This window comes from Macaca nemestrina, chromosome 3 (assembly GCF_043159975.1).
Source record: "Macaca nemestrina isolate mMacNem1 chromosome 3, mMacNem.hap1, whole genome shotgun sequence".
Taxonomy (NCBI): Eukaryota; Metazoa; Chordata; class Mammalia; order Primates; family Cercopithecidae; genus Macaca; species Macaca nemestrina.
The window spans coordinates 51,151,634-51,174,581 of NC_092127.1; the positions used below are offsets into that span (position 1 = coordinate 51,151,634).

General features: G+C 36.2%; 1 protein-coding gene across 12 annotated transcripts in view; it reads left to right on the forward strand.

The window, feature by feature from the left end:
- LOC105493253 (solute carrier family 7 member 11) overlaps positions 1–22,948 on the forward strand; it is a 788,950-nt gene that overhangs the window by 639,539 nt on the left and 126,463 nt on the right. For 8 of the 12 annotated variants that reach the window (XM_071093030.1, XM_071093024.1, XM_071093029.1 and 5 more), the window contains 3 exons: positions 8,567–8,971; positions 21,760–21,874; positions 22,450–22,534. The gene's annotated coding sequence lies outside the window, so the exon portion shown is untranslated. Of the gene's footprint in view, positions 1–3,977; positions 7,101–8,566; positions 8,972–21,759; positions 21,875–22,449; positions 22,535–22,948 lie in introns of all 12 variants that reach the window. The other 4 variants (XM_071093028.1, XM_071093032.1, XM_071093026.1 and 1 more) reach the window with 3 other exon arrangements.

The window sequence follows — 22,948 nt, forward strand, 5'->3', positions numbered from 1 at the left end:
TTAGACTGAATGGAATAAGACAATGTTATGGACTGAATTGTTTCCCCTAAACATTTGTGTGTTGAAGACTTCACACCTGAGTACCTTAGAATGTGACCTTACTTGGTGATAGGGTGTTTACAGAGGTAATCAAGCTCAAGTAAGGTTAAAAGGTGGAACTTAATCCTGCATCACAAATTTCCTTATAAAAAGGGGGAATTTGGACACAGAAACATGCATAGAGGGAAGGTGATACGAAATTGCAGGAAGACACCGTCTACAAGCCTAAGAGACAGGCCTGGAACAGACAAAGGGCCCTCCCTCACAGCCTTCGGAAGGAACTAATCTTGTCAGCATGTTGATTTCAGATAGCTAGCCTCCAGAACTGTGAGACAAAACAGGTCTGTTAAGTGAGCCGGTTCGTGATGGAACTTAGTTATGGCAGCCCTAGCAAATGAATACATCTACAGATTCTTCAGCTATCTTTTACAACACTTTGTTTCCTGTCGAGTTTTGACCACAGGCATTTTAATATGTCAATACCCCATTTGAAATTTGAGGTCAAGGCTAAACAGATGTAGTCTGACAAGTGAAAAGAAGAGAGAAATGGTTAACTTAATTTCTCTTTCTTTCTGGTTACTGTTCCTCAATACACTATGAGTTGCACTGAGTTCAAACAGCTGAAACTTTGGACTCAGAGTGAGCTTCTGCTTTTCGGATTCACAAGCAATGTTTTGAAACCCTTGTGGAGAGGGGAATCCTTCTCCACAAAGTCAGCAGCTCAATCACAGACACAAAATTTGGAGGAAAAAAAATGAACTTTGTATCTTTCTCCATTTTCTCTTTGATGACACAGAAATGGAAATACGTTTTTGTAATACATCTTATCTCAGATCACTAAACTGGAAGCAATCTACATAGCCATAAAATTTGGAAATAACAAGTACAAAACATTTTAGAGTGATGAAAAATTGTTTTTACAAAAGAAGAATTCACTGGCGAGTAAAAGTATCTGTCACAACTGTAACAGGACTCTTAGCAAACATATTAAAAGTAGCGTTTCTAATCAAATTCATATTCACAAATATCAGAATAGAAGTAGAATGAGTATTCTCAGATAACCACTTTCTGTGCAAACAAATGATGACTGTTGAGGAGGAATATATAAATCATGATATTGACCCTGTTTTTGGAGGTAATGTAACTTGAGTTGTTTTCATAAGGGTGGTGATAAATTCTCCCCATCTATCCACAACCTTTATATGCCCAAAAATATACATGTTACACAAATATGTACATGTTTAGGTATATATACATATGTGTCTGTGTGTGTGTATATATGTGTGTGTGTGTATATAAGTATTTAAAACCAACCTAGAGGAGGATAAGACTTTTAGCAACAATGTTTTCTATTGCAAAACTAGAAAACTTACCTGAATATCAAGCATATGACTTTGAATTAACACCATGGTCCAAATGAGCTAATGGATTAAATTTCAAAAACATTTCACACAGTGACATATATGGAATACAAGCCTTATTTTTTAAAGCATTCACATAGTCACTATTTACATAGTCACAGAGACATAGAATGTGGTCATATTTTGCATAAACTTGAAATAATGTAACATAGCACATTAGTAAAAATCTCAGTTTATGGGCATGAACTAATGCTTTAAAAGAAATCTAAGCTTTCTTCCCCCAATTTTTAAGAATTGCATTACGTGAGAACCATTGAATCGGTCTGAAGGAATTATAAAACAAGTTGTTGCTCTTATCACAGGGTAATGCTTCCTTATCCTTTACCCAGACCTCCTAGACTGTTAGTGACACATCCCTGAATGATTTGCTTAACTGTTGGGAACAAGTCCCCCAAAATCTGGCCAAAAACTCCCTCCAAAACTGGCCATAAACAAAATCTCTGCAGCACTGTGACATGTTCGTGATGGCCATAACACCCACGGTGGAAGGTTTACCGGAATGAGGGCAAGGAACACCCGGCCCGTCCAGCGCAGAAAACCGCTTAAAGGCATTCTTAATCATGAGCAATCTGTGCCTTAAGGACATGCTCCTGCTGCAGTTAACTAACCCAACCTATTCCTTTAATTTGGCCCATCCCTTCATTTTCCATAAGGGATACTTTTAGTTAATCTAATATCTATAGAAACAATGCTAATGACTGACTTGCTGTTAATAAATAAGGGGGTAAATCTCTGTTTGGGGCTCTCAGTTCTGAAGGCTGTGAGACCCCTGATTTCCCACTTCACACCTCTATATTTCTGTGTGTGTGTGTTTTTAATTCCTCTAGTGCCGCTGGGTTAGGGTCTCCCCGACTGAGCTGGTCTCGGCACCTAACTATTGTCCTGTTTTTTGTTTTTTTTTTCCTAAAACATATACTGTTATCTGTAAGAGTTTTTAAATATCTTATAGCAATGTCATACAAGTATTTACTGGGAAGTAAAGCTTATGCTAATACTAAAAAAACACTCTTGACTCTCAGGAATGTTGGAAAGGAAGTTAGGTGTAGTACACAGTATGCGGAAGTCAGCCGTAGGTAGTCTTTTAAGATGGCCTCCAATGATCACCTCTGCCTTCTGGTATTTATAGCCTTGTGTAATCTCCTTCCCTTGAGTGTGAGCTGGAGCTAGCAACTCACTTCTATCAATAGACTATGGCAAAAGGGATGGGATGTCACGTCTGATATTAAGTTACAAAAGACTGACTTCAGCCTTGTTGGCATATTCCATCTCTCTCTCTCTCTCTCTCTCTCCCCCTCTCTCTCTCTCTCCAGCACTCTTTGCTTGTGTGTTTTGATAAGATGAGTTGCTATGTTATGAGCTGCCCTATGGAAAGACCCATGTGGCAAGGAGCTGAGAGAGGCCTCAGGCCAATAGCTGGCGAGGAACTGAGGCCTTCGGTCCAACAGCCTATGAAGAAGTATATCCTGCCAGCAACCAAGTTCCAAGTGAGCAGGGAAGCTGGCCCCCAGTTGAGGCTTGAGATGATTGCAACTTCTTTAACACCTTGATTGCATCATGACTGTGTAAGACGCTGAGCCAGAGGACCTAATTATGCCATGCCCAGATTCCTGACCAACAGATACTGTGAGACAGTAAATATTCTTGTTTTAAGCCACTAAGTTCTGGGGTAGTTTGTTACACAGAATAGATACTAATTCAAAAACAAATACTGACGATGTTCTATTTTATTGTTAATTTAGGACAGATTGGGGTTTTTTTGTTGCCCTGGCTGTAGTGCAGTGGCGTGATCTCAGCTCACTGGAACCTCCGCCTCCTGGGTTCAGGCAATTCTCCTGCCTCAGCCTCCCAAGTAGCTGGGACTACAGGCGCACACCACCACGCCCAGCTAATTTTTTTGTATTTTAGTAGAGATGGGATTTCACCATGTTGCCCATGTTGCCAGGCTGGTCTCAAATTCCTGACTCAGGCAATCTGCCCACCTTGGCCTCCCAAAGTGCTAGGATTACAGGCGTATGCCACCACACCCCGCTGACTCTATGTTTTATGAGAGAGAGATAATGCTAAGAAAAGAAAATGCAGCAGGAATGTAAGGATATATTCTGTTGGTTTTGGAGTCAACCTTTTCAAGGATGCATTTTTCCTTTCACATTTTTTTCCTTCAGAAATATTAATCTTAATCTGCATGAATTTGGAATTATATATGATGTTCTAGAACACCTTCCTCACTTACTCTAAAAGTAACTTTATTCTATGCATATTTAATTGTATTGCTAAAATAACAGAATCTTACTTTGCTCTCTCTCTCTCTCTCTCTCTCTGTATATATATATATATTTTTTTTTTGAAACAGAGTCTTGCTTTCAACCCAGGCTGGAGTGCCATGGTGCGATCATGGCTCACTGTGGCCTCCCCAGGCTTAAGATATCCTCCCACTTCAGCCTCCTGAGTAGCTGGTATTATAGGTGCATGTCACCATACCTGGCTAATTTTTTTTTTTTTTTTTTTTTTTTTTTTTAGAGACACAGTCTCATTATGTTGCCCAGGCTGGTCTCGAATTCCTGGGCTCAAGTCATCTGCCCACCTAGGCCTTTCAAAGTGCTAGGAATACATGCACACACAACAACCATGCCTAGGTAATTTTTGTATAAAATATTACTTTTGATAGAACTTCCAGGTGTCAAAAAGTCTTGTCCTTGAACTGTTGGTGATCATAGTTTGAATCTTTCTCCAACTAAATGTATCTTCAAACTATTGAAATAAACAACAGAAATACACTGATAAGTCTTACCTTGGGAGAGCAGTGCTCAGGAAAGCTAACTACTGTCCCAATGCTCAGGAAGGCCAAACTCAAAAGCGTCTTGTTACAGCAAAAGAACCAACCAAGCATGGCGGTTTGGGGGTAAAATCAATATTTTGTTAATGTTTTGTTTTCAGCCTCAAGTTTTTTCATTTATGAGGGTGATTTCCTTTTGAGGCTGCATCAACAATTTCAGGCTGGTGAGATACCAGAATCAGCCACCTTTTGTTTCTTTAGCAGAAATAGTTCTTGTTAAATTGAGTTGAAAGAGTTATTATATCTGCAAGAACGAGATGCTTCATTTGCCTGTCGTTAAGATCAAACCTTGCAGATATTTAATTCATATGCTAGCCTTCTGAGGTCAGGATTATTATCCCTATTTAGGGGATCTGGAAACCAAGGCAAAAAGGTTGAGTAATTTATCCTAGGTCACAGGAGGAATCAGTGTCTGAGCTAGGATTACAGTTCAGAAAGCCCCAAATTCCAAGACCTATGATCAGACTGCACTTATTTCAAGCTGAGCTGGCCTACTTAAAATAATTCCTCCTTCCCTTACTCCTGCCCCCGGGGCACTCTGTTGAGTATTTGAACTGCTGTCAGCAAATGTGAAAGAGGTCTGGAGACACAGCCTAGAAAATATATCCGACATTGGCTAGTTACAGTTGGGCTTCATTATAGCTTGACAGAGAGTTTCTCCTCCAAAACTGGTTTTCATATAGGAATTTTCAAAAGGTTTTTTTCAAATGTAGGAATATTAAAGCAATTTATTCAGCCTTCATTAGTCTTTATCTTGTTCATAGGAACGTAAACTATTTAGGAGTAGGAAATAATAGCAAAGGAAGCTGCCTAATCATGGTAAATACTACTACAGCAGTTTGCATAACTTTGGGAATATATGCTGGTACCTGGTTTTCCATTCAGAATTTTCTCTAATAAGGGTCTCTGCATTTACCAACTACATTTTTTTGTTTCCAGAGTTTTATGAGACATGTATTTGAAAAGAAGATACAAAGAAAAATATATGCGTATGTATGTGTGTATTTGTATATTAGTAAAAGTAATAAAATTCTTAAGCCAGTGTGGAAGAGAAAGAGATGTTCAGAAGAAATAGTTTTAGAGTACTGGATTTGGAGGCAAAATACCTGGGTTTGCCTGCATGCCTTTTTTTGCCAGTTTTACGGTCTTAAGCAAATTATTTAATCTCTTTGAAGGTACAAATGGCTCTTGGTCATTAAAGAAAGGGTTCAGTGTGACAGGAAACATAGATAGATCACCAGCCAGGATGCAATGTAATCTGTGCTAATTTAGCGTTATGATCAAAATGCTCAGGGAACGTAGAGGCAGCAACATGTAAGCCTAACCTCGATTTTCACTGCATACAAAACAGAAAACATTTTAACTAGAATGACCAGGACAGACTTGTGGTGTAAGACTACAAGGCTTAAGTGAGAAAGAGTAAGTCCTGGATGACTGGACTACTTGAATAACCAGGCAACTTGAGAAAAGTTACAGGAGATGAAGATGAAAAGGAAGGGGGCAAATCTGGTGACCAGGCTAAGGAGCCTAGACTGTGAGACAAAGGGAGATAGCTATTCATGAATACGGCTATTCATTCATGCCTTCCTTCAAATTTTCATTCATTCATTCATTCATTCATTCATTCAAATTTATATTATCAGGCACCCTGATGCTTTGTAGCAGAGACACAGATGTTAAAGGCATCTCTAAGTACACACTTAGAGAGAACTCTCAATGTGGGTGACAGAATGCTTTGAAAGATAGACAAGTAAACAGGCAATTACCGAGGTGGTGAGTACCATGATGGATGCACAGGACACAGAGGCAGAGAGACAGAAGAGCAAGACTAGCCTGGGAGGTCAGCAAAGACTTTCTGCTAAAGAAGGTGTCTCAGGGAAGTCTTAACAGAGAAACAGGAGGAAGCAAAGGAGCAAGAAGGGACATGATTGGGGGCACAGAAAACAACATGCATAGAATCAAGAGACCCGGATGTGATACTCCCCCTTTTGATTATTCATAAAGCTTTGTGGAAATGTCATTGACTTTTGCAACTTAATTTACTGTTGTGGAAAACATAATGCACCACAGGCCTAGGAGGCACTGGAAGGGGTGCCAGTACAGAACAGATTCAACTAGAGCAACAAGAAGCAGTGATGACTGTGAGTCACAGAGAGACACCATCAGAATTCACACAGCATGTTATTATGCCCAGGACTCTTCGCTGCTTAGGGTCAACACAGTTGAACACTAATTTGTTAAATTAAGCTCTAATGATGTTTGCCTCATTCAGTTGCTTTACTGGTCAGGAAATAATTTATTATTCTCATCAAATTAATTGTAAATTGAGAAACTAAGAGATAAAGAGTTGAAGGAGGCCGTAAGAGAGCTGATGCTGAAGGGTAGAGGAGACTCTTACAAAGGAAAGGGGATTGGGCTGGCAACCGAAGAGCATGCCTGTTATAACACAGTTTCTCTCTCTCTCTCCCTCTCTCTCTCTCTCTCTCTCTCTCTCTCTCCCCCACACCCCTTCTCCAAGTCACTGAGTCCCAGCCTCTCAGGAGGCTGAAGTGAGAAGATCACTTGAGCCCAAGAGGTCAAGCCTGCAGTGACCTATGATCTTGACACTGTACTCCAGCCTGGGTGACAGAGTGAGACCTTGTCTCTAAGAAAAAGAAAATAAATAAATGAATAAATAAATAAACCCAAAGAAGCCTTCAAGTCATATTTTGTACAGTTAATTATGAAATATATATTTGTTTTCAACATTTATTCTTTTTAATATTATCTTCTTCAAAATTTTCTGTTTCTTCTCCAAGTTTTTAAAGGTAATTTTACAATCTCTTCTTTTAGAGTTACAATGGCTTTGATGAAAGCATATATTATTTACAAAGCAAGTACCTTACAATGGAGAGAAGTTCATAAATCTACAAATCACTGATACGGATAGTAAGAGAACTCATTTTTAAAACCAATAAAGCAATTGAAAGAACTGTTTGTTTATAATCAGATCTTAATTTAACAAATTAAAAGTTCAGTAGTCTCCATTAAGCACCTGATAATTACATATACACCCCCACACATACATCATCCAAAATTTCTTATTGAAAATCCTAAACTATCAAATAGTGATATTTCTATGCCAGATGGTGGTAAAAGTGTAAAATACATCCCAATAAAATTCATATCCACTAACATTTATAAACACTCTATTTTTTCTTCCTTTGCTTTAAAAATGAATATTACATATTTTTGACTATTGTACTTTTTAGAGACCTCTTTAAGATAAGACAAACATAACAAAACATTTAGTTATCTCAATTTTAATAATTTTAAGTGGTTTAAAATGGTTTATGCTTTTCTCCATATGGACACACTTAATTCAAACATAAAAACACATTTTCTGTAATAATATATGTCTTGGAGATATATTATATTGGAGAAATAAAATGTGTGATAGGTGATTCACGCCTGTAATCCCAGTACTTTGGGAAGCTGAGGCAGGCAAATCACATGAGGTCAGGAGTTCAAGACCAGCTTTGACAACATGGTGATACCCTGTCTCTAATAAAAATACAAAAATTAGCCCGGTGTGGTGGCAAGTGCCTGCAATCCAGGCTACTCTGGAGGCTGAGGCAGGAGAATCGCTTGAACCTGGGGGGCAGATGTTGCAGTGAGCCAGGATTGCGCCACTGCACTCCAACCTGGACAACAGAGCGAGACTCTTCTCAAAAAAAAAAAAAAAAAAAAAAAAAAATTGTGGTAGAAAACACTGAAGAATAGTGTGAGGCAATGATGTTTAAGAACATGCTAGCATCATTGAAATCATGACTGTGGGAGGGGAAAGCACTACACACAGGTGTATCACAGAGCCTTCCTGGAAGAAGCTGGATTTAAGGATGGATTTTAATGAAATGTTGCTTTTGGATTGATCAAGAAGAAAGGAAAGAGCATTTGCATATGAGGTTCAGAAATATAAATCAGAACATAAAGTAAAAGGAAATAAAACACTCTAAGAGAATAACAAATAATGAAACATGCTCCAAGTGGAACACACAATGACATCAGATGATTATTTAATATTCACCCAGTAGTTAGTTTATGGGCATTTATTGAGTATAATACATGTGCCTAGCTCATTGCTAGTTGCAGTGAGGAAATATAGGAAGGAGACATTTCTGCATTCAAAAGGCTCAGCTTCTTGGGCAAGAGATGAGAATGACACATGAAATTATCTGCCTTACAATGTAAAATAAGTTTGTGTTACATGTTTATTTCTGTGGTACAATCCTAGATATAAAATAGCTCAAAATGGAGAAAGGAACAGAGTAAGAACCAATGGCTTCAGGAGGAAAATGCAATGATACAAGCTTTGAAAGACGACTAGAATTCAGATAAGTACCAAAGAGCAGGGAGGCCATTTCCTGAAATTAGCTGAATGTGATATTTTGCAGCTGTTATTATGAGAGACTACATATATGGGGGATCCTAATTTAATTCTGTTTGGATAGATGAATTCTTTTTGACAAGTTTATACCAAGTTCATATTTCCCATGGCAATTTTGTTTCTCTTTCATTTTCCTTTAGGTCATAGTGGATGAGGCTACCTGCCTGTCTGACCTTTGAGGAAGGGGAATTTCTGAAACCTTAAGGCTTCTTTGTATTGTTCAATTCAGTGAGAAAGAAATCACTAATGATAGTAAGCATTCTGTCATTTTTCTAACACTTATTAATTGTTAAAACTTGTTAAGTAAGAAACTATTTTATGACAGCAGTTGCTCTATTTTTATCATAATTATTATCATCATTACCTTAAAGGTGTGTTTTTTAGTCAGATTTGGTTGTAAAATTTAAAGAATGTCAATAGAATTGAGGAGTATTTTGAACAGAATCTGAAATACAAACATAAACTCAGGCATTCAATTTTAAAAGTATGGAACAACTAACTGTTCACAGCATGCTGGAAAACACTTGGTAGAGAAAGTAAGATTGGGGTCACTGGGAGCATAGATGGTTAAAGTGTGGCTTCATCATGACTAAACAAACATTCCATTCCTAAGAAAATCTCGTATCCTTATAAGCAGTTGGTCTTCTAGTAGAAGAGAATTGAAAAACAAAAAACAAAAACCAAAACAACCCCGTGCAGTTGGGAACTCTAAAACATACCGAGTTACCTCTCTGGTTTTGTTTAGCCTAAAGTGAACATATTTCATGATGAAGGCTAGAATTGCTCATGCTAGGCTGAAAGTGATAGAAAGAAATTAGAACTCTCTCTTTCAGCCTCTCAGGAGAGCTGAGTGGTTAATGCAGTGGGGAAGGCTGGTGATGTGGCCAAGTTTATGAACTGATGATGGTGAAAGCCTGATTCTTTCCTTTCATCACAGATTTGACTGGCCACTAATGCAGGGCAATGACTGGATTTTCTTTCAAATCAGTGACTTGGGAAATGCTATTATCCCTTGGTTTCCCGCCTGTTGACAAACTGCTAAATAATATAGGTGATTGATTGAAGTGTTATATAAACAAACACATCATTGCTTTGATATGATCATTTGCAAAGCAATAAGAAGACTTTCATATCTTATTTAAAGATATATTTAGGAACAGAATTGAAAAACTATAAGCTTAACGATCAGAAAGGTCAGTAATGAAATTGTCAATCTACTACTTGTAATCTTGGGGAAAGTGATTTTGCCTCTCTTAGCCTCAAATTTCTGGTCTAAAATTGAGGTTAATAAGCTTAATTACATGTGCTTGTTTAGATAATTACATGAGATAACCAATGCAAAATTAATCTATTTTGGTGAATACTCAATAAATATTAGTTATCTTCCCTTACTCACAAACTATAGGTTATCAAAAATTGGGATAGTGAGTAGAAACTGAAGTTACTGCCAGCAAATTCCATTCTGAGACTCCCATGTCATAAAAATGAGAGATGAAAGAGGCTGTGTTTCAGCTACATTTGCCACTTGTTTTTATTAATTACACACATACACCCAAACATTTTTATATTTAATTGAAAGACGAAAAGTTGTAATTATGTGGGAGGAGTTGTACTTTTAGAATCAAGTATGGGTAAAGTTTGTAAGAGCGCAGAAAGATGAGTGTTAAGAATCCTATTTACTAAGTGGCTTCACTTCTTGAGCTTTGGGGAAATGGCTCTTTCATAATTTTAACAGTTTGTGAATTCTCCTTCAAGTCAGGATTGTCAAGGGGAACTGAATATAACCTCTGTCTAATTTCACTCGGTATTTCATTTCTTTTTTTGTTTGCAAGGTATTAATTATTAAATGTGCTTCGTATTGATAATTATACTGCATCTTATTTATTAATGACTCACTATTAAGCTTAAACTTAATATCTCCAGAGGTTCTCAGGTCTCTACCTTTGCAGGTTATTGCTTTTTCTCTTTGCCGGACTGAGAGCTGAGAGGGTTTCAAGCTTTGGGGTTTAAGGTAGATAGGTCTTAATGGCGTGATTACCCATGACACAGTTCATTACCACTAATGGAGTTACTCATGCAACCAAAGGGAGAAAAGTGATCCTGCACAATAGTGAACTAATAGGCAATAAATTATTACACCTGAGAAAAGCAATCATATGTAAGAGCAGTAAATGGCCAGTGCCCAAAAGAAAGGTACATATTTTTATTTTGCCTGAAGTGTGTGTCTCTTTTTCAGAAGGACAAATTTCATTTTGGAAGCAAAAAGAAAAAAAAAATTCCACTTCTTTTGATCAGTGTAGACATGACAAGAGACACAAAATAATCAAGGCAAAAATTGAATTTACTCTTTATAATACTGCTTTGTATAACCCATTTCTATGTTTGGGCTTCTCTCAAATTGAGAATTATATCTGAATCTTTACATTCAAGTTTTCAGGAACATAGACTGCAAATTTATATTATGAGGTGATAAAAGTTCACTGGTTTGTTCCATAAAGGGAAAAACATAATCTAACTAGCAAACATTCTTCATACGTTTTTTGATGTTTAATTACAACAGCAAAATCCCTTAAACCTGAGGCCTACAATGTTCCTATGGCACTTTGGAGACCAGAGCCTTTGGTGCCTTGGTCTCCACAGTCAGGAATCAGTCCCTGAGATGACTCAATCACATTCCACTGAGCAGATAAGCTTTTCTGCCCCTGCACCCTAAAGGCATCTCTGGCAATTGTTTTCCTGTGGTTTACTGCTCCCATAGCTGGCCTATTTTGTAGACTACTCCCAATATCTCCAAAGTAACCCCTTCTGATTTTCACCTCCAGTAACAGAAATTCTTAATGAGCCTTTTCTCATGCACAAGAAAGCTTCCCTGACGTTCTAATGTTAAGCTGAGATTTTGAAGCTCCCATCCATCCTGACATTAGAAAAACCAAAATCTTTCATCCAGGTAATTATACTCTACAGTCTCTCTCTTATGCTTAGCCAGTAAAGCCATCCTCACTCATCCAAGGTGAAACACTGTCCTCCATGGTGGTTCCAGTTTGAATATCTTGGGGTCCATTTTGACTCATTTTTTTGTTAGGAGAGTAGTAAATGTGCTTGGTCAGAAATGGGAGCATGTCCTCTTTGCATGTTTGTTTAAGAGGCTGAACGTGTGTGTGTGTGTGTGTGTGTGTGTGTGAAGTATATATTTTTTAAAAGAATTTATTTTTAAATAGTTTTAGAATCGCAGAGAAGTTGCTAGATAGTACAGAGAGTTCCTGTCCACTCCTTTCCCAGTTTCTCCTAGTGTTAATATTTCATATTACTATGGTGCATTTTTATAACTAAACATACATTATTATTAACTCAACTTTATACTTTATTTAGACTTTCCTAATTATTCCCCAATGCCATTTTTTCTGTTTAAGGATCCGATCCAGCATTCCACAGGACATTTAGCTGTCAAATCTCCTTTGTTTCCTGTGTGACAGTTTCTCTGGCTTTCCTTGTTTTTGGTGACCTTGACAGTGTTGAGTACCGGACAGGTATTTTGTACACTATCCTTCGATTTGGACTTACCTGAAGCTTTTCTCATAATTAGACCAGGGTTATGTATTTTGAGGAGGAAGATCACAAAGGTGAGATGCCATTCTCATCTCACCATGTCAAGCGCACTTGTTATTGGCATGACATCACTAATAATGTTGACCTTGATCACCTAGCTGAGTTAGTGTTGCCAGGTTTCTCCACTGTAAAGTTACTCTTTCTCCTCTCTTCACTTTCCACACTCTAGTCCTTAGAAGCAAATCAATAAGCCAATACACTTAGTCTACAATCAATAAATAAGAGTTAAGATTCAAATCCTTAGAGGGAATATTTACATAGATAATTCAGAATTTTTCTGTAAAGGATATTTGGCACTTCTCCACCCATTTGTTTATTTATTCAATCACTTATTTGTATCAGGATCATTATCTGTTTTATTCATTGCTAAGTCCCTAAGCAATGTCTGCATGTAATGGTCTCTCAATTAATAAACCTTAAATGAATTAATGTAACCACAAGGTCAGAAGGAACCCAAATGCCCTCTGATAACATCAATATTAATTCAGCACAAAAATTCTAGTAGCTCTCTTTTTTTTAATCTATAAAAATGGGAAAGTAATACCTACTTTGTAGAATTGTTTTGGGACAGTAGCCAGTGCAAGCACAGCTCCTGGAACATACAGAGTGTTCTGGTAATCGTGATTATTCTTATCTCATAGTAATGTTTATTATCCAATTCAGAAGTTCAAGTCTGTGAGAAGCAAAAATTCTCAATGATTACTGTGGGCTACATATATAATATAGGTGATCTGCCTTTAAATTATGGAGTCTCAAACTATAAATTGGTGCATAATTTTCACTTGTAAAATAATTTCTTCGCTAATATAAAAATAAATTTAATATTTATAGCATTCTATTGATTTACCTATTTACTTTCTCCACCTTGGTAAAATTTTGGTCATAGAGTTTTTTGTTCTCTTATAGTTTGCATTCTTTGGGGAATAAAATTGTTAATGGCTTTCCTTTAGTACTATAACAACCCTTTTTTCTTTATATAGAATGATACAGTTATATAGATTCCATAACAGGATTGTGAAGAAATCATGTTTACTGTATTTAAACACAAGAATTTTTTGGTACTAATTCTGGTTATGGTTGTGATTTTGCCATTAAGTAATGCTGAAGCTATCAGAGAACATTCGAGTTCCTTCTGACCCTATTAAGATTCATTAACTGAGCTATCACTACATGTGGGCATCACTTTAGTTGCTTAAGATTTAGTGGCGAATAAAACAGCTCATAATCCTGCATTTATGACAATGGAATTTTAAAAAGCATATATATATATATAATTTTATATATATATAAAATTTTAAAAAGCATATATATATGTCTGTATGTATAAAATACTAAAAGTATATATGTGTGTGTGAGTGTGTGTATGTTGGTAGTAAGTGCTGTGGAGAAATGATAAGAGAGATATGAAATGTGGATGGAGGAAGCAAGCGTCATTTGCTCTTTCACATTGGAAGGACCTACTAACAGTGTGATACTTAAGAAAAGGCATAGGGGAAGTGAGGGAAGAAACCATCCTGATGTCTGAGAGAACATTCCAGACAGAGAAAATCGTAGATGCAAGCGCCCTGAGACGGGAGAATAATCCAAGTATTTAAGGAACAGCAAAGAAATGAATATATATTAGAGCAGACTTTCAGATATGCATATTTACTATTCATGACCAAACTAAAATTGAGTTAAATATATTCATCGTTTAAAAGTAATTCATAGTTAAAAGGAAAACTGAAATAGAGATATATTATCCACAGTTACTTTTACCTTCAGTGCCGTCATTTATTTCTATAAATAAATAACAAAATAAGTGTATTGAAATATATTTGAGTTCCTGGGGGGCAAGCATTCTCATTGCTTATGCTTTAGCAAAACAATTTTGCTTAAAGGTGCTACTAATATTTGATTCAAGAGTCTTAAACTTGGCTGGGCACGGTGGCTCACGCCTGTAATCCCAGCACTTTGGGAGGCTAAGTCGGGCGACTCACGAGGTCAGGAGTTTGAGATCAGCCTGGCCAACATAGTGAAATCCCGTTTCTACTAAAAATACAAAAAAAAAAAAAAAAAATAGCTGAGTATGGTGGCGGTCACTGGTTATCCCAGCTACAGGAGGCTGAGGCAGGAGAATCGTTTGAACCCAGGAGGCGGAGGTCGCAGTGAGCCGAGAGCATACCACTGCACTCCAACCCAGGTGACAGTACAAGACTCCGTCTCAAAAAAAGAGTGTTAAGCTTTAAAAAGGCTTTTCCCCCCTATAGAACATACACTAAGTGTATATTCCATTTATCTTGTATTGTTGGCTATAGTCTTCTTCTCCTGATACAGTGCATAGATTGACTTGCCATACCAGATTAACTGAGATCAAGTTAATTATTAATATGAGAAATGATTGCATGAAGATCATTATGTTCCCAAGATATGTATTCTTTAATATTTATAAAAATTATAAAAGTAAACTGTGATATTCATGACCTATTTATTTCTATATTTGGACTCAATTCAATGCTTTAAAATATTTTTGTTTTAAAAAATCTTTGTAATTTTGTCTCAAGACATCTACATATAAAAAGTATAATAAACTTAAACATTTTGTCCTTTATCCTCAATTCAGTGTTCACAGAGGCCTGTGTTTTCACTGCAGCAGGCAGTCAGATTTCAACAGTGAGGCAATATTGTTTTGTACCTGTGGTATTTGTAGGAAGACATCTTCAGATGGGTTATGCCTGCTGGGAGCTCAGCTGTCTTCCCTGTAAATTTCAGACACCCCAAGGGGTGTCTTCTTTGTGGATAATAATCACTGTATTTGGATTGGAACAATGTGGCCTTCTTCAGTGTCTTCATGCACACCTGTGTGTGTGTGTGTGGTGTGTGTGTGTGTGTGTGTAATTTAATTTTAAATTTAGGTCAGTAGTTTGGTTTAGGGAAAGAACACCCTATGTGTCCCTAGAAATACTGAAAAGCAAATATTTTCAAATGACGTTGGGTGGATTGGGCTAGGTTAAAATTAGGTCAATTTATTTTTTAATCCAAAATGTTACTTTAAAGATAATTAATACTTTCTCATTAATAAAGTTGCTTGTGTTTTCTAGATCATTTCTAAAAATGAAGACACAGGTTTATGAATTTTGAAAAAGAGAAACAGTTGCCTAAAAGTAAACGTTTTTCAATAGAATAGTTATTTTTACATCTTTTTAAAATGTAAACATTCTACTATAATATATTTTTGCATGTGCTGGGTAAATAAATAGGCCCTCAGGGGGAACAAAAGGCCCTGATTTGTAGCATTCCCTGCTTTCTGTTGTGTGCATACTCCCACTATGGCCAATTACAAATGACCGACAATGTAATGCCTGGCTCACAAAATTCCTGAACATTTATTAATCAGCTCTAGTGAGTCCACAAGAGCAGGCTCTAGCACCCTTAGAAAGTACTTATCCTCTTTCTCTGGGAAAATGGGAATACAGGGCCTATTTTGGTAATTAGAACTGTCTGAATTATCTTCTTTCAACTTAATACTTTTCTGATCTTAGTGGTTTTCATTATCTAGCAAGGACAGGGCAGTATTCTTTTGACTGTGTGGGAACTGCAAGAAGTAATGGAAGAGCTGTGACCTTCGGATTGTCTAATAACTTGCTAAATTAATGGCACCTGGTGTAAGTGCACAGCAGACATAATCTCGATCTCGCTCTTTCCCCTAGTTCTTTTCTTGACTTCCACAGAACTTCCTTTCTCTCTAGAGCTAGGCTTACAGCATAAACTAAAACTCGGGGGCATAAATGCAATATGTTCTCAAGTTTGATATGCCATCAGTTGCAAAATATACCTTTGATTTTATAGTAGTTTTCATGGAAAGCAAACTACAGTTATGAAAAACGTTCTTTTTCTAGAACCAGAAGTGTGTGTGTGTGTGTGTGTGTGTGTGTGTGTGTGTATGAAAACTAAGAGTGTACAACTTATAAGGAAACAAGATGATGATATATGAATAATTTTGAAAGCTTTGGGGTAGTGTCAGCACAGCTATCCTAGGATTGTGCTCTTTCAATGGGAGAAGGGGGAGGGATGGATTTTTTCTCCCCCTTGATAGTTTCAAATCATTGGCACCCTTACATCACAACATTTGTAAGTAGCGAGTGGACTCCAAACTTCTGTGCTACGTCCTATAAGAAAAGGAGCTTTGCAATAATTTTTATGTCTTCTTTACTGTCTTTGGAAGTGTACTGTTACCAATCAACAAGATGAAAACAGATAACTCTGTTAAAAAGTGGGCAAAGGACATGAACAAACACTTCTCAAAAGAAGGCATACAGGTTGCCAACAAAATGGAAAACAGTTCAGCATCACTAATCATCAGGGAAATGCAAGTTAAAACCACAGTGAAATACCATTTCACACCAGTCAGAATGGCTATTATTAAAAAGTCAAAAAAAAAACAGACGTTGGCAACAATGACTAGAAAAGGGAACGCTTATATACTGTTGGTGGGAATGCAAAATGGTTCAACTCTTTTGGAAAACAGTATGGTGATTTCTCAAAGAACTAAAAACAGAACTACCATTTGACCCAGCAATCTGACTACTAGACATCCACCTAAAAGAAAATATTTTTTTTGTTATCTAGAAGACTCTTAAACTCATATGTTTATCACAGCACTATTCACAATAGCAAAGTTATGGAGTCAACCTATGCACCCATCAATGGTGGATTGGATAAAGAAAATGTGGTACATACACACCATGGAGTACTTAAAAAAGAATGAAATCATGTCCTTTGCAATAACATGAGTGGACTGGAGACCATTATCCTAAGTGAAATAACTCAGAAAATCAAATACCACATGTTCTCACTTGTAAGTGGCTGCTAAATAATGGGTACACATGATCATAAAGATGGAAATAATAGTCAATGGGAACTCCAAAAGGGGGAATGAATTGAAGGAGGGGGATGATAGTTGAAAAACTACCTATTGTGTACTAGGCTCATTATTTGAGTGATGGGCTCACTAGAAGCCCAAACTCTACCCATGTAACAAATCTGCACATGTACCCCCTGAATCTATAATACGGTTTTAAAAAGGTACTGTTACACTCTCAGTTTGAACTGCTTAATACATCTGATACCTGAAATTAGAACAGATGAATGACAATACTGAAACCAACTTCATTGTATAATCACATGACAGTGTGACAGAAATTGACATTATTATTTTTAAGGTAAAACAGCAAATAAAAACTTTACATTGAAAGAAATCTTTATTTCCCTTTCTCTTTTGTACTTTTGTGTGGCATTTCTTAAATTCCAAGATTTCTTACTTTTAAAAAAATCTCCAACTTTATCTCTAGCCATCTCTCTATGTTTATATATCTATCTATTATCAAACTATTATCTATCTCTTCTCATCTATGAATCCGTGTGTCTGTCTGTCTATCTATCTATCTATCTATCTATCTATCTATCTATCTATCTATCTATCTATCTGTCTATCCATCCATCCATCTATCATACTATTCAAAGTAAGTGCAAGAACATGACTGTAGATTGGAAATCCGAAGCACGAAAATAATATTTTCTGTTATATGTGCTTTCAATATCATCTTGGTCATTGATAACATAATAAAAACGTGTTTATTCAGTACTCTTTTGTCTTTTTCTTTTTCTTTTTTTGCTATGTATTTTTCCTAGCCAACAACCTTATTTTAGCCATTCTCTAAGTTTCTACTTATCAAGCAGAATGAGAAGTGTATTCAATATATATAATACTGGTATTATGAGAATTCATTTAAAGCAAAACAACGTGAGAAATAGGTTGCATTAAAGTATTTTTATTGACAAATTTCTAATTTATGAAGGCAAGAGAGCAATTTTGCATGGTGAACACATTGTTAATTAATTCAGTAAACATGCCAGACCTCAAGTTAAAAAGACCAAGAGGAGTAGGAAATTTCCTCTAGAATTTTAATGGGTTGTGGGAAATACAATAAAAATATAGATTTTAGTCTTTCACCCAGACCAAGGATATCAGAATCCCACAAGGTTGAACATGAGCATATGCTTTTAATAAACTGAAAAAAATCTGTTTTTAGTGTTTTTTATTGTATTGCTATATTCAGAAATTTCTGGCCCATATTGTGTGTGATCCTCAGAATAAATCAAGTTTACATTAGGGACACCTTTTTCTCTTTACCTAACAGGTAAATATATTCCCCTTCTTAAAAACCTTTGTTTTCTTAGCTTGAGGTTTTGCTACAGAAAAGTCCTGTCTAACTTTTCCTCTCCAACATTCACACTTCCCAAACTTCTCCAGTCTTAACTCTAGAGACACTATTTTAGTTGGGGACACCCAACTAGACAAAAGTAGTTTATTTAGCCCTCAGTCAATTCTATATTGCTTCTACGGTGAAGCTAAGATCATCTCTTCTTTCTGATTTTGAAATTCTTTTTCTGCTTAATTTAATGAGCCCCTACTCTATAATGCACCAAGCTTGGTACAGGAGGAATGTAAAGATAAATGTGACTTCTGCTTGCATCCCACTGAAGGAGGTTGATGTGATGTAAATAAGCATAACATAAAACAAAAATCAGGTTTATAATAGTAAGCTGAAAGTTTCCAAGTCTCCAAGTCTTCTTTTGTGTCCAATAAAATAACTCAAGGCTCCATCCCACACAATCTGAGGAGTCCAGTGCCATTTCTGTTGTTTATGGTGATTCCTGCCTGGTGGTGCTGACAATCACCTAGCAAGTGCATTTTTCACTCCAGGGTCAGTCCTGGATCACTTATCACCACTCCTGCCTGTCTCTTCCTGGTTCTCAGGGCTTTATCCCCAGTGTGGACATGTCTCCCTTTCCAAAAGAAGCACAAATATGAGGCTATTGTGTTGGGTAACAGGCTTTAGAGACAATGGAGGGTCATTATAGTATAGACACCAACTACACTTGGGTACCAAGTTATTTTGAAATTCCTCACTTAGGTCAGGATGCGTATGGAAATTACTCACTCATGATGTATTTCTTTTGGTTCCAGACCCCCAACACACTGCCAGGGTTCATCCTCACACTAACCAAAATCCACCTCCATCTCCATTCCCAAGTTTTAGAAATAACTTCCCAAGTCACCAGTTAGAATCAAAAGTTAAATACACTTAGTTATGCAGAATAAATTTGCTCCTTTCAATCTCAACCTCTTTTTCCCACACCATCCTGGGAGCAATTCTGGGTACAAGCAAAAGGCTCTGATAAATACTTTTACAAACCAAACCACATTTTCTCAGTATCAATTGTAACAGCAGCTATTTTTATTTATTCGTCCATTTCATTATAGAGGCATAAACTAATTGCCCTAGGAATGTGTACTTTTTGGAATGAGTCCTGTAACATATAACAAATTGGTGGCGGAGGGAGTGGGGGAGAGACATTCTTTTTGAGGTCAAGTACCATCTTTCTTTACTATATTCCTAAATACTAATATAGTTCTCAATGCAAAATTGTCATTTATTATGTTTGTAGAATGAATAGATAATTGAATGTTAAAAACATGTGTCTGGCTTTTTAAGCCATGACATATGAATGCCAAATCATTTGAGAAGTCCAGGAGACATGGAACACCTGTGTGGGCTGAGAGAGGATATGTGGTGGGGTGTGGTTGTCCACTCCAGCAGGCAATTAATTTTTCACATAATCAGTTATTGAATTGGCCATTCATATAATGTTAATGCATTCAAATTTGTAATTAATCTCTATTTTGTTTAGAGCATTTTATATCTATCTTCCAATTCTAATGTAACAGTATGTGGCCTTGACTTTCTAAGTGGATTTACCACTAAGCACACGTGTGCACACACACACACATTCACACAAAGGACTGGGGAAATTAGAGAAGTCAAGTCAGACACTTTGACTTTTCAGAAGATATTTTCTAATGATTAGATAGATCTAATTTCACAGAATTTTGTTTAAAAATGTGGAATATTTACATTTTGAACTTTCTTTTCTAGATCGAGGGTTGCCAAACTTTTTCTGTAGGGGGTCAGATAGTACATATTATAGGCTTTGTGGGTCATATATTCTCTGTCTCAACTGCTCAGTGTACAAATTTGTGGACATGGTTGTGTTCCAAAAAGCTTTATTTAAAAAAATAGGCAATGGGATAAATTTGCTTCATTGGCTATAGTTTGCCAACCTCTAGACCTCTTAATGTGATTTAGATTAATCTCTTGACAAATCATGGGGGCTCTTGCTTTGAACTTTGTTTTTCTCCATGAACTAGTTCTTTTATTTTCTGTCCTTATATATAGCCTTTCAATCTTAAAAAAAGTTTTGTGGTTAAGGAAATGCGATTCTAACTTAAGTATCATCTTGCATACCTTCTTTCCTCTGTACTCTTTCTCTTCTTCCACTACTTGTTATTTCCTACTTGTTTCAGATCTTATTTTCCCATAATCCTCTCAAGCCAGCAACCCTGGTTTTATACTTCTCTCATACCCAGCACAATGAAAGTTCTTTTTAATGCGTATCGAAGTAGTTTATATTAGAACAAATCTGGAAAATGTAGAAAAGTAGCAGAAAATATTCAAGATTGATAAATATTTTTCAAATATTTCCTAGGTGCTGGGTTATGAAGTAATGAAAAAATTGCACCAAAACCCATTATTATCAATATATCATCACTTCTTTTTTCTATGTACAGGTTTTAAAAAGGAATTGTGTTCATACCACACATGATCACTTTTTCTTGCCTTTTAAATTCAATTGTATAAAGAAAGCATCATCCCTGTTATTTCATACCTTTTATAAACATGCTTTTAATGATGGCTATTACACTGTAGATGTGTTATACTTACTTACTATTTAATTATTAACACTATCATAATTATATGACAGCAAACAACTATTTGTGTAAAGCTAACAAATTATTTGAAGTTATTTAGGATAGATTCTGGAAATAAGATTACTGAGTCAAAATGCCATAAATGGTTTCAAGGCAAATGAAACATATTGCCAAATCAGTGTTACAAAAGATTTACTTAATTCATGTTTTTTCAAGGAGTACACACAATCAGAGGTGTGCTGGAGTCTACACAGATTGGCTCAGGAAAGCCTATCATAAATAGCTTCCCAATTGAGTGTTTAGTGACGTGTATTTGGTAGCTTGCAATCAGCCATGGTGAAAGTATTTATAAAGCAGAAATCAGCAAATACTACAAAGAGGTGGTGTTGTTTTACTTCCCTCCAGAGAGCAAGTCCTTAAGCATTTATCAGTACAGCTCTGCAGCATAGCTTTGTATCATACCATTGGACGACATAATTTAAATTTTTTTGGCCAATTAAAAAACAGTATATTTAAACATATTTTCCATTTGGTTGATTGCAAGTGGGGTTAAAATTTTTTATATTAACCAGCTGCTTTAATTAAATTAATTAATTAATTAATTAATTAATTAATTTTTGAGGCAGGGTTTGCTCTGTTGCCCAGGCTGGAGTACAGTAGCACAGGGTACATTGCTGTCTATCTTCTGGACTCAAGTGATCTTCCCTCCTCAGCCTTCTGAGTAGCTGGGACTACAGGTATGTACCACTATACCTAGATAATTTTTAAAAATTGTTTTGTAGAGAAAGGTCTCCCTTTGTTGCCCAGGTATTGGTCTTGAACTTCTGGGCTCAAGGTAGCATCCCGCCTTGGCCTTCCAAAGTGCTAGAATTACAAGTATGAGCCACTGCACTCAGCCATTTTTATTTATTTTTAAATAGGCTATATATGTTCATGCCTGTTTGTCATCAAGGAAGTCTTTGTGTTTTATAAGTAACTGTCCTCTTATCTCTTTATTGGCCTACCTTTATTATAGTTATTTCTATAAATTTATAATCTACTCTACCAAACATCTGTAACTATACACATTAGGAGGATTCAAATATACACATGCCTCCATAATGCCTAGCATCATGCTAAATATATAACAAATACTCAATAAATACTCTAAAATTAGGTGAGAATATGTATTAAATCTTGACTCACTCTTGCTCTTGTTTGCATTAATATTTCTCTTATTATAATATGTTTTTAAGAAAATAGGAGCTGAATATCAAATAATTACATTTTGTTTCACAGTTTAATAGTCTGAAAAATTGGATTATTTTCACAGATGCAGATAGAAATATTAGTTTTATGAGAAATTATTTCTTAAAGGATGAAACATTCCACAAAATATATTTTGTCAAAGAGTATGGGTGAGTACTAAAGTTTTTTGACATTTGATTTATTAAAATCTAGTGACATTTATTCATATAAGAGTAAAAGAATAAGTATATACCTAAAGCAAACAAAACACCACTACTTTTTAAAATCAAGACAAAGCATACGGTAAATGCAATTATGTATATGCATGTTATGAGTAGGATTGGCACAGAGCTGATGGAGAAAAGAATGTGGGTTAGGAAGAAATTACCCCAAAGACAGATTATTGGGCATGTGTAGAATGAGAATTTCCAATCTCACTTGACCATGGTACTTTTAGACTCAATGCACTTTTTTAGCATCAGCTTGTGCAGCCAAAACCTCACTTGGAGCTTTAACCAGGGATTGTAAGTGGAAGAACAGATTAAATTAGAGTCTACCTAGACCTACAGGATAAGTCAAATGCT